Source organism: Pinus tabuliformis, chromosome 3_2, assembly GCF_031772625.1.
Source record: "Pinus tabuliformis cultivar Carrire ecotype Pingquan chromosome 3_2, CPIR1, whole genome shotgun sequence".
Lineage (NCBI taxonomy): Eukaryota > Viridiplantae > Streptophyta > Pinopsida > Pinales > Pinaceae > Pinus > Pinus tabuliformis.
Window position 1 is genome coordinate 1,183,473,002 of NC_142302.1, and position 16,621 is coordinate 1,183,489,622.

A 16,621-nucleotide genomic window follows, 5' to 3' on the forward strand; every position below is an offset into this window, starting at 1 on the left:
AATAATTTTGATAGTACGTTAGGTATTTTTTAGATTTTGAATGTCTATGTAATGCTTTTATAGGTGAGATAAGTACTGACATGAAAATTTTATGTTTAACACAGATGTGGCGTCATTACAACCTGCAAGCGAACCTCATCATGTGCTATGAGGAGGCCAACTACTTGCTGGAGGGGGCGATGCTGACAGTCTCCGTGAGGTTCTAAGGAACCTGGAGGGTTTGACCATGGGTGTCCCCCCCACCTTCCTATGAGGGAGATTCCCGCTCATATGTAGCGACACATAGTTGGTGTACCTGAGCAGTTTCTGGTTCCTCTTCAGAGGGTAGCTAGAGCGGTTTTATCATTTCTGGAGCAATAGGCTCTTTTTAGCAGGTGTTTTGGCGTAGCCACATGAGTGTTTGTAGTTGGGTTTTTATAGCCATTTTGTACTTAAATCATCCAAGTTTTGGAATATTTGATGTGAAAGACTAGATCTCAATCTATATATATACAAACATTTTTTGGTATTTTGGTGGTGTAAATGCGTTTTTAATGTTTTTTGTAACAAATTTTTAACTCAGTAAATGTTTTACTTTTCATGCATGCTTCTATAAAGAATGAGACAAATTCCAATCTAATACATAGTTATCTAATGAATCGGCAACTGTATTTAATTCTCAAGGAACATGTTCATATGTGATTATTTCAAATCAATGTTCTAGGAGTCGCACCCTTAGATAATGACGTAACAAGGTTGGATTACAAATGTGATAATGGTTAGTCAATTACATAACGACTAGCTGGGAGTCTAACCTGACCACCAGATTAGAGATGTCCATTGAAGATGCTTCCATGAGAAGTGAAACAACGGACATGTACTCGGCATTATTATTGGTGGTGGTACAAAGAAAGACCCCTCTAGAGCAAAATAGTTCTGAATCAGGTGTGTAAATGACCGAAGTAGTTGATGCAATGTGCCATGTGTGACGACTGGAACCATCTCCGTATCCTACATATGCTAAAGGTAACTATAACATCTGCATTGTGAGAAGAATGCATGAGACAAGTACACTACTAAATAACAAAACAATCCATTCACACCAAAGAGGGAAGCAAAACTTATGAATACATAAAATTACAAAGCATATGCCCAGTGAAATACTAGGCATAATACTTTTTTAGATAGAGCCCATATGTGGGCTCCTTGAGCGGGACTCCTTCTTGGTCCTAAAATTCATATGCCCCTATGGGAGGACTTTCATTACGACATAGGGACCTAGCCTTTTGGGTTGAAGCGTGCATGCCTCCAAGAGGTCATCTTTTGGATGATAGAGCAACACAAGGTCACCCTCTTGGTAAGGAGGAAACTTAAGCTCTTTTGTAAATAGGGATTGTACCTAGCGCTTGTGAGCCTCGAGTGCCAAGTCAGCCTCTCGACGGGTTTTATTCATCTGTTTAAGGTATAATAAGAGTTCTTCTTCGGTCATAGTGCCGAGCATGGGTTCAACGACTATTTTTAGGGAAGGGATTTGATACCCAATGGGTTGGTCATCGTCATAAATCTGGATCTCATGCATGACAGTCGACACATTAACGTTGAGCATTTCCTCGTGAGACCCATTGAATACATCGTAGAATTCCTGAAATAGGCAGGTGGAGCTCACAATTTCCTCAGGATTGCAATCTGCTCACATCTGGATGTTTTCCTCGATGCTTGTCGTGACTGAAATATCTATGGGCAATGATCTAGAAGTGTCACCCATGTTTCCTTCTACATCCAAAGTTTGGATGATCTCATATGGTGAGGAAACAATTTCTGGTATGTCAGGGGACAGGATTTGAAGAGGCATCATGTCCAAATCAGATATCGGAACATGATGGTGCCAATCCTCCCAATGTTGCTCTCTAAAACTCATGATTTCCTGAACAGCTTCATCCATAAGAAGGAGTTCATTGAATGGATCTAAAGGAGGAGTGGTTATGGGAAGGACGGTGGTATCGTTGGCCATAACCAACATGACCGGAGATGCGGATTGAATGGCTTGGTGGGCCAATTCAGCTGGTGACAACAGCATTTGGTCTCCGAATGTGTTAAGGTCAAAAGGAGGTAGTAGGATCCAAGGATCGATCAGTTCATGAGGAATAGATGAAAACATGTTGACTGTCTGTGAAACCTTGGGCGGCTGAAGAGGAAAACAACCCATGAGGGAAGAAGCCTTCAGTAGACCAGTACCTAAACTGACATAAGAGTCAGTTCCACCTCCTACTAGGGGTACAAAGGCACTTGGTAATGGTGAATAATCGAGGGTACAAAAAGACAACTGATGTACTGTAACTACCTTTCCATCCAATGGAAATAAGATGATGTGAAAGACAGTAGATACGACAGTCATCATGGCATATATCCAGCTGTGACCCAGCAAGAGATTATAGTTGAGTTTTTTGTCCATGACTTATATGTCCACCGTTATAGTTTTCCCATACAAAGTGATGGGGAAACTGGATAGGTACCCTTTTGGGATAAAGTTATGGTCATCAAAATATTTAAGGGAGTTCGATGGCGGGGTTACGGTTGGAGAACCCAGGGTGAGCCAACATGAAGCCGACATGACGTAGGTAGAAGCACCTTCGTCGTTGATAGTTTTGTGCATACCTTTACCTTTCGAAGTGATATGCACTTGGAATGCAAGCTGGTGAGAAAGGGGAGGTTTACACTTGTCCATGTTGAAAATAGCAAGCATGGAATCCATTGGGTCAATACCTCCAATAGCTGAGAGCAAAGCTTTCCATTGTGTTGGCATGTTTGTAATACTTTGAGCACCGACATAGCCGATGACACTGGCGCCAAATCCTCTACGATGTTGTAGTGTTGGGCAGCATGTGCAAATGTATTGTGTGTTCTACATCGAAGTTCCCCTTTTTGGGGTCTAATTACAAAGTCCTCAACTAGCCTTTCGATATGCAAATCGTTGGGCGGCAATGGGTTTTGACCTGAGGATGGTTTTGTTGCCGGTGCGACAGGAGCTCCATAAGATTTGGCTCTTGTGGCGAGTTCTATCGTTTCAAATGTGTAAATAGTAGAATATCATTCACCAGCTAAAGGATGTTGTGTACCATCATTTCCCCCTTGCAGGGGTTGCAGTTGGTTGGCAATAAAATTTTGTTGTTGTTGAGTAGGAAAAGGATTTCTAAGGACAGCGGGTGCCTTACCAGAACCCCTTTTGGCAAGGTAGTCTGTGCATTCCTGAAGCCGCAGACAACGCCAAGTCATGTTGTATTCAGCACAGAGTTTACATGGATATCTGGTGGGTTTATCCTTTTCCTCATCAGTAGGCGCAGCAGCCTTCTATTTTGGGCTGGGCTGCTTCGGTGACTGCTCTTCAGAAGGAGTGGTCTTTTTCTTATTCTTCTTGTTCTTGCCACTAGATTTTTGTGTAGACTACACAGAGTTTATCACAGTGGCATGAAGAGTAGTTGTATTGGTAGAGGGGTCCACTACTAACTTGGCAATGGAACCACTGAGTTGTTTTACAGTAGCCCTAGAGGTTGCGCCAACAATCCCGTCGGCGTGCACTCCGGGGTGTTGAGTGGCAGAAGCATTGGGGTTCCTAGGAGCATTGGGGATTATGTCGTAAAGAGTGCCAGACTATGAATATATCAAATCTAAGTGCTGGGCACAACGTATGGATTGGTCTTCTATGACCGCACCACCTATAGCGACATCTCTAGCGATTTGCGGGAGTAACGTCTTGTAGAACCAATCCGTTAAGAGAAAGTCTGGGATGGGAGCTTTTACTAACCTCCGCCTCTGTCTCCATCCATGAATATTATTGGAGATGTGGGTGGCAGTATCTTGATGAAATGAAGTGAGGAGCTCTGTCCCAGTCTCATAGTGGATTGGTAACTGCAAGTGCTTTAGGAATTCTATCGCTGAAGTGTCAAAGGTGTTTACTGACATGCGTGGTAACTCAATATACCATTTCGCTACATTGCCAGTGAGGGTGCGGGGAAAAAGATGTAACTGGACACTATCATCCACCATAGAGTTTGAAGCACATTAGAGATGGCAAGTGGTGATGTGGGTGCCTGGATCCTCCCCTTGTTTTCCATCAAACTTTAGGATGTCCATTCATATTTTATGCGGGATAGGCGACCATTGTAAGTTGTGATAGATGGGGTCATTTGTCAACTTTTATAAGTTGGGTATATCCAACGTTGCCAAGAAAGGCAGAGAGTTAGGTGCCCCCGACTCGTACCATGGTGATGATAGATGACTTGAGGAGCTTTGCGCTCCTCCCATCATTTGGCTCCCCATAGTGTACATGGGTTGCATGGTGTAGCAATTGCTTTGCGCAATGGTGTTGTAGAGTGGATTTCCATGAGGATTTCGATACTAGGGTATGAAATTTCCCCCAGTATAAGCAGTGCCCCCTTGACTCATTTGTGTATGTGAGTAGGGTGCCCCCATGGACTGGTTGGGAACCCCTTGTGGATTTGCACCCAACATAGAACTAACCATTCATCCTTGATTGAAAAAGGGAATGCTCATGTCAATTAGTGATTGACCATGCATGCCTGAGAATGGAGGGGAAGCTATTACGTTCCCTACCAGCATATGCATATTGGGAACCTCACCAGGTATATGAGTCTGGGGGTTTGAACTGTAAATTGGTAGTTGACCATATTTTTGGTAAATGGGAAGCATGCCCATAGTGCCACATTGAGTGTTATAAGGAGCACTATATGTGGCACTTGTCGAAGGTATGCAGTGTGGCATCATAGGGGTGGAACCTTGCATCTAGCGGGTTCCACTCATAGAGGGTGTCGTGTGAGTGGTTGTACCTAGGACAAACGGGATTGTGGGATTCGCCATTACTAGTGTTGTGGAGACTGTCGACTAAGGGAGTGGTGAAGGACCAAAAGTGTCCCTAAAGTTCCACAACCATTAGTCATCGACTGGATAGATGGAAATGTTCTAACTACCGAAGCAGAAAGTAGTAGTGCCACTGGAATCAAGAGAGGGTCCAACTAACTTGTGAGCGAAGGGTTAAAATGAGGAATAAATCCTTTTGTGAAGGAATCTTCCATCAAACTTGAATTGTCAGTTGTCCAAAAAGATCCTGTGCGAGATCTGGGAGATTGATTCCCCGAAGATGGGGAATCCGGTTCACTGGAGCTCAGCGGATCCTCCACAATGAGTGGAGGAAGTCCTAACAGTCATTTACAGTGACGACGAGGGCTGGATGTAGCCACGGTGACCGTTAATTTTATCAATAAATTTTATCGTGATGTTCGTTAAAGTCTCAAAATGATAACACTCAGGTACCTAATATAAAAAATAAACTAAGTCTATCGATAAGCAAATAGGGGGAAAATACCTCATCTGATAAGCATCGATCACCGAAGATGAAACCTAGTATCTCAATGAATAACAGAGAAGGATGGCCAGATGTACAGTTATGGTTACTTTAGAGCTTTGCCTAAACCTCAGATTGAGGGGCCAAGTACTCTCATGAAGATGAGCACCCTCCCAAAAACTAAAGACAAAGTAGGTCCGTTTATGTTAGGTACCAGGACAGCTTGTCCCAGTCACCTTGTGTAAGTCCCTATAAGTTTGGCCACTAGAGATACCACAGATCACAGACATCACCGGGGGGGACATAGTTGTAGACAACATGCTATGTGGGCAAGATACCTGAGTCCCTGACTCAGTTCTGAAATCCCTGAAGGGATCCCTAGTACATAGAATGCCCAAAGGATTTGTAAGAGAAGGCAGGCTACCTTCAATTATAGTCCAATGTTGTCTCGCATTTTTCTCCGTTGTTAGTGGAGTGGTCCCAATAATATGAGTGAAGAAGAAATTTTTCGCTCGTTAACAACACTATTTTCGGTTTTCAACCTTGGGTAGTTCACTCACATGCTTATCCCAAGATCCTAGCCTAGCTAATGTTGGTTTGATCAAAAAAGTAACTAATTGATTTTAATGTAAATTTTATGTGTACTTGATTATTTGTCTTCGGTAGGGGTGACATATGAAATATGGTGAGACTCTTGACTAAATAAATCATGCAGAAACAATGCTTTGAAAAAAAAAATTCAATTTGATGCAAACAAGCTTTATTCTACATATTCATATTTTTCACATATTCATAGTTTCGTCTGTGCATCTATAGTCTTTCAACACATGCATAACCAAAAGATTCTTTTCCAATATTTCCTAATAGCTACTGAAAAACAAAATGAAGCAACTCACAACTATTTAAACAGAAGGATGAATACAAAATATCAGTCTTTCTTTCAGAAAAAAATGTTTTTTAAGAGAGAAAAACCAAAACCTTTTCCTAAAAATAAATTTCTAAGACACCAATTTTGCTGACATAATATAGTTTCAGATCTTATTTCAGCGCATGAGAAGACTTTCCATCCCTTTTGGTCCATAGATACTACTGGAAATGAAGGCAAAGGGAGACTAACACTCTGTAACAGTGGTTACAGAGAGTTAGTAGGGTCACTAACGCTCCCTGTACACAGGCACAGTGCTTTATAAAGCTCTGTGTAGCCTAGTAACCTGTGTTAGTGTGGGAAATCTTTCACAACAAGGGTTTCCAAGATCACTTTCTAGGATGTGTGTATACTAGTAGGATGCAGCAAGATATTTGGTGGATTAGAAAAAGGATTGCTGAAGAATAGGGAGCTCTTAGAGGGAAGAGAGAACATAGAAGAGTCTGGGTAAACCAGGAACTATATGTATAGTCCCCAATGGAGTCACTAATTCTGCTATGGGGTAAAATGAATGGTGTATGGAGAATGAAAACTACCCTCAAAGGCCTTCCCGAGACCTTCGACAGATTGTAAGATTATCTGCAGAAGCTACCAAGTTATACACATGTTCATCTATCAAATATAAGTTAACAAAGTATGAAAGGAAGATTACCTCAAGACTCCTTCTAGATTCGTTTGGAGATCGCTATGCAGCCAAGAAGAACTACCTCAAGGCTAGCTCCAAAGCAATTCCTACACAAAGGAAAGGCAAACACTGTCACAACATAAAATCGTGAAAAATAATATAAGAATGCACAATGAACATCTATTTGCATACAACTAAACCACTCATCTAAATAAGTATCGAAATGAAAAACTCAATGAACAATGTTATCGACACTATGGAGTAGGGAAAACAACTGCAGTTCTATATTAATAATGGAAGAGTGACTACAACCATCCGTTGTATCAGTCTTCCCTTGTCCCTTCCTCTTCTCTCTATCTCTCTCTTTCAGCTCTCTTCTTCAAGTCTATGACAATTCACAACAGCTTAGTGGGCTATCCTTTCAAATGCTTTGACCTCTTTCACAATAACCCTCACTTTGCTTATATAGCAATCAAGTTAGGGTTGCCAAGCTCCTCCTAGAGTTCACTAGGGCAAAAGCAATGAAATTTCTCTGCTTTTCAACTCTTTCCCAGTTGCCTTCTTTTCTTAGATTAGAAATCCTCCAAATATCTTGATTTTGTATGTTTCCTTGCTTTTCTTGAGAAAATTGAGGGATAAATATCTAGATATTTATGAGTCAATTCGTTGGCTTGACCCATTGAACTTCCCTTAGTTTCACTAACTCTGCCCCTTGACTAGTAACATGAGTTAGTGGGGTCACTAACGCTCCCTTAGGCTTGGTAACAAGCTTTATAAAGCAAGTTTTCAGTGTGCAACTAGCGTTAGTGTGGAATCAAGGCCCTTAATTGTGGTCTTTGCTTTAGTCATCACGTCTTTCACCTCTGAGTTGGTGAGGAGGTCATTTTTTTGTATAACAATATGTCCCTAAAAAAAAACAAAAAGAGAAAAAGCAAAGGATAATTCCATGACAGGGATCTACAACCTGTCGATTAATAATTTTTGTCATTTTGTAGTTTTTTAGGACAGCGGTAAATTGCAGAGGTATAGGGACAACATGCCAATGTTCCATTCAATTTTTCCCTCCATCCACTCGATACCCTCCATGAAAACCATGTGCTTACCTGTCTCACCCATCCTTGGGTTTTCATGCCCTCTCTGGACTGCTACAGGATGTCCTATAACTTCTATAGGAAGATCATGTAGCACGACATGAAATTCCTGAAATTATATAGGAAAAGGATCCGATTTGGAAAATAATCATGCATGATCTATCCAAGGTTAATTAGGGTCCTCCCACCTTGATCCAATACTATCCCTTACTTCATGCATCGTTGGTTCACAAAAATAATTGTTTTCTAAACTAACCCTAAGCGTTGTCTAATCTAAAAACATTTAAAAAAACACAGAGGACATTTACTCCATTTCCACAACCCTTCACTACTCAAACAAGGCCCTAACATAATCCTTCAAACCCTTACAGTCTTTCTCATCATTCCCCTAAAGTTGAAAGCCCTTGAAAAAGAAAAAAGGGTTTCTACAAGATTTCCTACAACAGCCTGAGCCACTATTTCAATAAACCTGAAACCTAGTTATTCTTCTCATCAAGTTGAGGGGATCTACCATCATTCTGAAGCACCTTTCCATTCCAAGAAGGAATCTACAGTAGCAACAACAAAACTTGGGACATCAACAAAGTACCTGCACACATTTACAACACCAACATCCAAATACATAGGAGCAAAGAAAGTATACAACAGAGGAAAAAGATAGCAAGGTAACTCGCTAAGCAGTGTGGAGTACTAAAGAAGGTATATTTTTGATGATTATTTCAACGTCTTTTCATTAAAACTTACAAACCTTTTCCATCATGAACTAGGTAGATGATAAGGAATTGTAATAAAACCTATAAGATTAATGTGAAAAATGAAAACACTGACAATTGTCATTTTCTTATGCAGGAAGAAGGAAAAATGAAAGACTGCCGTTCCAAAGGAAAGGACAAGGCTAGGTTAACCATTGTCCCTTTGACGGGGAACCGTATGCAAACAAGGCAAACCAAATCAAAGCGTATCAGCCCTGGAAAGGAAATGGAGATATCGGCTCGGCACAAGAAAGTAAAGAGATAACTGAGAACCAACGGTTCGGCGAATCCCTCAGGATCCTTTGATCCTGAGGGATTGCTGCTTTAACTATTTTTGCACCTAGACATCTCCGCCTTCGCCATTATAAAAAGGGGCAGCACTGTTAGCCCATGAGAGTCTGTTATGTTTTTATGTAATTTCTCTTAAAGTTGAGACTTTGATCATCGACTCTCGATTGAGAAGTGATCCACTGTAATTTTTTCTTATGCATTAATACAAACTTGGTTGCTATTTCATCTTTGATTCTGGAATAACTTCAAGTGGTGTAACCTTGGAGGCTAAGGGCCCGGCCCTGGAGGAACACTTGCTCCTGTGCTATTACTTTTGGTTTATGCGTGGTTTGCTCATCAACGTAATTTGGTAATCTAATATGTTCTGCTATTTTACGTCACATCTCTATTATGTTTGATTTATTGAGTAATATCATTTCTGAAGACAGAACCATTGTATTAACTTTGCAACGTATTACCGTTCCTTTAAGTGATGATATAATATTGTCGGTCTTTACAGAATACTGTTGCTGTTCAATTATAGAGTATCTATGTGTACACTTATTCATTGGTATTACTGAATTCATATTAGGGATTATGTTTCCCTGCAATTGTTGAATCTATAGACGTTGTTGTTCCATCCTGAAATACAGTCGTATTCTTTATAACTGAGATTGACAACCGGATTACCAAAATCAGATTACTATTAAGGTGCACCGTGTGCATGTGTGAGTGGCTTTCAAGTGCTGTTCTATAGTACATTATTAATTAGTGTTGTTCCATTTTTGTGTGTTGTTCGATTAATCCTTAAAAGTGGAGGATTGCCATTTGATTTCTGTAAGAAATGATTATTGCATTTGATGTTGTAGACTAAGGTGTTGTTGCTTATTAGACTTAATTTCTGTTACAGTTTCTTGTTTGCTATTCCATTTCTTATTTGCTGTTCCATTTCTTATCTACTGTTCCATTTCCTGTCATTTGTGTTATTGTTACTTTGGTGTGAAGAACGATCTAAGACTGTAGCGGGCGTTGACATTTACTGTCTGGCCCCCAGATCAACGATCTGTTCCCTGATTTCCTTTGGCCCCATCAGTTTACAAAGGGATGAGTTACTGCTACTGAACCCTTGACTGATAAATTGCTTAGTTTTCTGAATGCATGGTTTAGTCTTTAAAAGTAGTTTGTTGTAAACAAGCATCTGTTTACTCTTGTATTTTTGAGCACTATACTACTATAATTACTCTGGCAAATGATAGTCTCAGACTGAGCCACTCTTTGAAATGACAAAACTTTCCTGGATTGACAAATTAATGTGAGGTAATTAGAGGTGAAAGAGACCCTTTTTACCGCTCGACAAGCAGTAGCACAACGGTCCAGCACTCTACCACGCACCGATCCAGCACAAGGTAGGCATAGGTATGGTAACCTCTATGATCCTCCCTAGGTGTAAAATAATGAAAAATGTATGAATGTCGAGTTAACGTATTTTTATAAGTTGGAGGTGGCCAGTTAATTTGGCCACCCTTAGCTAGTGAGCAAAAGGTGATCTATTAGTCATCATGCAATGTAGGAATGTTGGATCAGTCAAGCTTAGTTAAGAGGGAGTGGGTATTGATTATGAGGGATGAGAGGATGATCACTCTAGGTGGGTCAATGATCCAAATGAGGAAAAAAAATACTACTGCTAGTCATCACAACGCTCCGAGTCTTAGCCACAAATACCATATAATGTACCAAAGCTCAAACTCTCTTGGATATTCGCTCATTTTAAAATCAATTAGGGTAGAATGAGCTTGGAAAGCTATCAAGAGAGTCGAACCCTACTCTTTCATTCGTATAGGAGGCACCTAGAGGAAGCAGCTATAAGAAGCTATATGAAGCATCCAAGGGTGTAATAATGTTTCCTAAGGTCGAGTTTTTCTTCAAATGTCATTATACCAGGCCTTATGGTGAAAAGTAAGTTGCCCCTTTCATTCTTCTATACATGATTTACATGATAGTGCACCTTTCACTCTCTTAGTAATAAAAATAATATTGTAGATTCAAAGACATTTTTTGGTTATAAAATAGAAGGGACATACATCATTTTCATCAGCTAGATGTTCCACCTCTCTGTTCCCTTTGAATTCATATTGGAGCTATCACATGAAGAAATCCTCCTACACCTATTTGAAAGAAGAGAAGAAGATGGGAGGGGGATTCAATGGGAGAGATCCTACAAATACTAAGAGAATTAATCTTCATCCCCATGTAGTAGATAATTTCATAAGGCATCAATGGTTATGTTTCTTTGAGATGCTAAAAGGATATGACGATGATATCACTTATGAGTTTTCCATGGCCCTAAACTCTCAGGAAAGGGCTAGTGCCACTTGGTGGTGAGGGGATTATCCATTAACATCTATTCTGAGATGATTAGTAGGGTGACAACACTTCTCCTAGGGGTCCAATGGAGAAGAGAGGACAAGTCTAGCAGTGCCATTGCTAAGATTAATTTCTTTACTACTGATGAGAAACCAATTGAAGATAAAAATGGAGTCATAAGGGAGAGACTCCTCTATTGAAGATAAAAAGTTCATCTCTTATGAAGGAATACTAAGTGTTGTCTATGGCTACAAGTTCAGATTGCTCCATGAACCAAGATTTCAAGCAAGATTTCCCATAGCCCAAAGACTCAGTGTGCCTTATTTTCTCCTATAGTCCATCATGGACATGCGCTAGAAGGTGAAAGAGGGCAAGAAAGAGCACTAAAGCCACCATGGCCTCATCAAATTAATAGTGGAATATGCCTTGAATAAATTAAGGGTTCTTGTCCTCTTGTCCACATTAAGGGATATGGATAGATAAGACATCCTTGACACTCAAGTCCTTTCAATTGGGGGGGACGTAACCTCTAATGTTGAAGGAGAAGAGGCAGGGGCAAAAGAGGAAGAAGAGGCAGAGGGAGAAGAGGAAGAAGAGGCAGAAGAAAAAGTGGAAGAAGAGGCAGAGGCAGAGAAAATAGAGGGGGAACTAGAGAAAAAGGAAGAAGTTGAGAAAGGGGAAAATGAAGAAGAAGAGGAGAAGCAACAGGAAGAACCAAGCTTTGAGCAAACCATTGCACCTAGAGAAGAAAGGGTATCCCCAGAGGAGAAAATTATGTTTCTTGGACCCACTGAAAATGAGGCATTTGCTGCCCTAGCTACCTTGGGCACACAATTCAAACCTAAGAGGAAAAGGTAGAGGAAAACTTCACTCTACTTCAAAACTTGGGAAAGCACTAGGATTAAACAGGGGAAGCCTAAAATTCCCATAAATACCTTTATTACAATTTAAGAATCACCAAGTAAAAGAGAGGAGCTAGAACCCATTGAAAATAAAATTGAGGAAATCACATCTCCTGAATCCATCTCAAAGACTCCCATAACCTATGTAAGAAGGCATGTTACTAGGTCAACCTCCTCTAAGAAACCCAAGGAACCCACCACACTCCAAAAAGGAAAAGGAAGGGTACAGGAAAAATAAAGCTTGCTATAGGAAATAAAGAAAGTGCTACAAGAAGAGTAGAAGGGGAAGAAGGGAAATATGCAACATAACAGTTACAGGAAGGGGCATCTTCTCCATGAACATTTGAAAAGGATCTTATAGAGCTACAGGAGCCTAGTCTACAACCCAATTTGAGCTCCTATTAAAAGTTTATTGAATGAGGCAGAGTGATCCCACAAAAGTTTGCAGTCCCTCTATTCTTTGAACTTGAAGCAGAAAGAGGAAGGACACATAGATGGATGGACATTTCCAAATCCAAGAAAGTGGAATATCTAGGCCTTATGGAAAAAAATCTCATAGAAATGGGCAAGGAGTTGAGTGAGCTAAGGAATAAAGAGTACACAATGAGAACATAGTTGGAAGAAAAATATAGATGGTTGAGGAAGAAATTGCAAGAAGGAAACCCAATTGGCCACAATGGAAAGCCTCTCCATGGAGGCACCATAATGCAGACTGTCATCCAAATTTTATGCACCCTTCCTCAAGGACCAATCGATTCAGTTCCAGATCAAGACATTAGCACAACATGGGTCCATGCCATTCTAGGACTACAAACATTTCATTGAGTTGTTTGACAAAAGTATCATTGAATATAAAGCCAAATCAACTTAATTCTACTTGCACAACCTCACCTTAATGGATATGAATGTTTGGGAACCTAATGAAAAATTGGGAGACTTGCACTTCATGGCCCTTGCATATTGGATGGCACATGAGGAGTCCAGAGCTGAGGAGATGAGGAAAGTATTGGACAAAGAAGAAAAAGAACTTGTCTACATCAGGGAAGAGCAGTTAACTTCCATGGCTATTATCGACACTCACAACATCATTTCAAATAATTCTAAGCTAGCACTTAGATACTTTTTCACCCAAGAGCAGGCCATCTCCCACTTTGAGGACACTCTTAGGTTGTTAGGGATGAAGATCTAACAAGCATGTCAGATAAGATGGAATTCCCTGCGACAAAATCTCCAGATCAGGGGGTATCACTCGCCTCAAAGGTTGAGGAATGCATTGTATATAACATCTCTATATAAAAGGGTAATGGAAAGATTGAAGATCAATTGGATTGGACTTAAGCTAAGTCCACCTTTGTTGTTGGCTTTATAGAAAGGAAAGAATGAAGTAGAGGAAAGGCATCAGTGGGCATACATAGAGGAAAATGTAGGCTTCTATGCTCAAGTGAGCTCACCATCTACAGAACCTTGGGATGTCAGAGAGGCCACTAGGGCCATGAAGGACATGGACATATATGACTAGGTTTCTTAGAGGATGAGCAACAATCTCAATAGATATGTGATGATGAGGCTCATCAATAGATATATTATATGGTTCACAATTCCATCCTTGAGATTATTAAATTATGTTTTTCTCACATTTATATACAAATTTTGTTATATTATGCTTAGTGTGAGAGTAAAATATGTGTTTCTATGTCCATTAGCCTAATGTGTGCTAAATGTAGGAATTGGAGCAATTGTGAGTTTATTTGAGTGTAGGAACTTAGAGTAGACAAGTGAGAGAGATTCTAGGATGTGGTCCACCTCCTTAACTCCTCCAATCAATCAAATATCCCCCACTATATCTCATCAACTCAATGTCATTGGCAGCCAAGCATGCTGAGTTCATTGATAGCCGAGCCAGTGCAAGTAAAAGAAGATTTAGATTCACCTATTCTCGAGTTAGGGAGTCAAATATCCCTATTTTCTAGGGAGCTACTGGTGGCTCCACTTTTTTATAAATAAACAAGATAAGGGACTCATTAGGATTCAAAGTTTTATTGTATCCAAGAGGCCATTAAGCTGAAGCACATTTGACTGTTACTTTGATGACGTATTTGACACTTCTTGAATGATAATGAGAATTTTCATTTTGATCTAGAACTGATTTGACTTAGATGGATGAATCTCTTGGGTTAGGGCCCAACCCTAGCAGCATAAGTTCCTCTCTTGTATCTATATTCTTAGTCTAGAATGTTGATTAATTACTGAATTTTATTCATGTTTCTTTTAGCTTAGAATGTTGATTAATTTGTTGTTTCTTCATGTTTCCTTTATCTTAGAGGGTAAATTAATTTTTGCAGTTCAATAAAGTTAAATACATCAAAGATATTGTGACAGTGACCCCTATCTCATCTCCCTCATGGGATCATAATTAGATGACACCACTCTCACAGCCTGAAAATAGAGTGTGATTTCTTGTTCGTTGCAAAGATCAAGTTTTAGAACTAGTTAGATAATTGTTTATGATTTCTTGGAAAGATTTACATTTTTCATTTTTATTCTCATGGATATTGTAGCTTAGAATGTATTTCATTTCATAGATCAAGTTCTTAGCATTAGCTAGATAATATTTTCCAAATTGAATTCATCTTTTTCACATTGACTTGTAATAGTTTGCAAATGAAAAAAAAAAATAGGTGCAAGTGTTATTGTAGGGTTGTTGATCTGTAGGCAAGGATCCCTTTCACCAACTCCATTTAGGTCTTCTCCACCTTATTTTGATGCATTCCAACCCATGTTCTAAACCTTTGTTTTGCGGTCACCGTGAACAAGCCATCTTAGCCAAAATCTATCCTTCTTGAAGTATTGGGCTTGGATGAGGGTGTTGATCACCTTCCCTACACTCCCCACAATGTTTATACAACGTTACAACACTTCATCTCACTAGTCTTACCCTCCAAACCCTCTCATCCAACTTCCTGTAGCATTTCAGGACATCCTGTAGTAGTAAATGAATCTTGTAGAACACTTGTAGGAGCCTATTTTGACCCTGTTTTGACCTGCAATGATAGCCTAGCCTAGTGTAGGGGTATTTTAACCCCTTATCTTGGACTCCATGGCTAGAAGTGCCACCTAGACTAGTCCTTTCACTCCTTTACCTTTCCTACAAGGTCATGTAACATTAGTTCTTTCATTTCCAAATTTAGTAATTATAACTTTATTTACTCTACAAGTGTGAATTAGATAGTCAATGAATGCATTCCTAAAATATGAAATGGTAGAATAATATTTTATTTTCAAGAAACCCTGATTGCTAGATGATTGAGTGCAAGTGAGGATAGTTTTATTTGTGCAAATTAGCATAGGATTTGTGTCATTTGATAGCATTTACAAGTTGGCAGGTTTCATTTCTTGAGTTAAAAAACAATTACTTCCTCTGCACTACGACTAGCCTTTACATCATGCTTTCAATAGTTAGACTCCTTTAAGTTTAGTAAAGGAATGGTATGGAACCCTAATGATCAAGTGACCCAGTTGAGGGTGGCATGAGTAGGATGAGGCATCTACTGTGTATATAGCACTGTCACATCTAAGTTTGTATGAAACCTTGGGTTCATAAACAAAGTTGAAGAGCCTCTAGAAGTTCTAGCACTCTTGGTTCAATACAAGGGCTCACCATCGATTTGGCATTGTTTCCACAGAGGTGTCTAGGTATATGTAATTTATTCTTTTATTTCTATTTTGATTTTAGTAGATAGATGGTATTCTTTCTTTCCTCTCTATTTTGTAGTTGATTTTGAAAAAAAGCATAAAAAGAAAAAAGAAAAAATCATGCCTCGTAGGAGTAGAGACACTTTAGGGAAATTATTGCCAACTACCCCCACACCATCAAACAATCAAACTTCACTCTTCTTCGGTGACTTTCAACTTCCCTCTCTAACTAAAGGCGAGTTAGAGGATACCTTAGGTGAACAACTTGATGTTGGCATTATGATGTATGTATTGTACTTGATGGAAACCCACTTGTAGCAGAACAACTCTCTTGTATATGGTAACTAGATGAATCTACAAAAGAGATATCAGATGTGTAGGGCAGCTTCAAGGAATTAGTTCAGAAAGCAACTCACTCAGATGACAGATCACAATACTATAGGTTAACAGCACATAGTACATATCAAACTACACAAAATGAAGAAAGAGAGGTATATGCAGGTTCACGATTGACCAAGCCACGTATACACGTGGGTTCACTGTATACAAGTCACGTATACATACACACACACTTTCACAAAAGGAAAACCGTGTATACCTTGGAAAACTAAATGTTTGGTCCGAAGTATTTGGTCCATGGTATTTTGATCCATGGTATTGG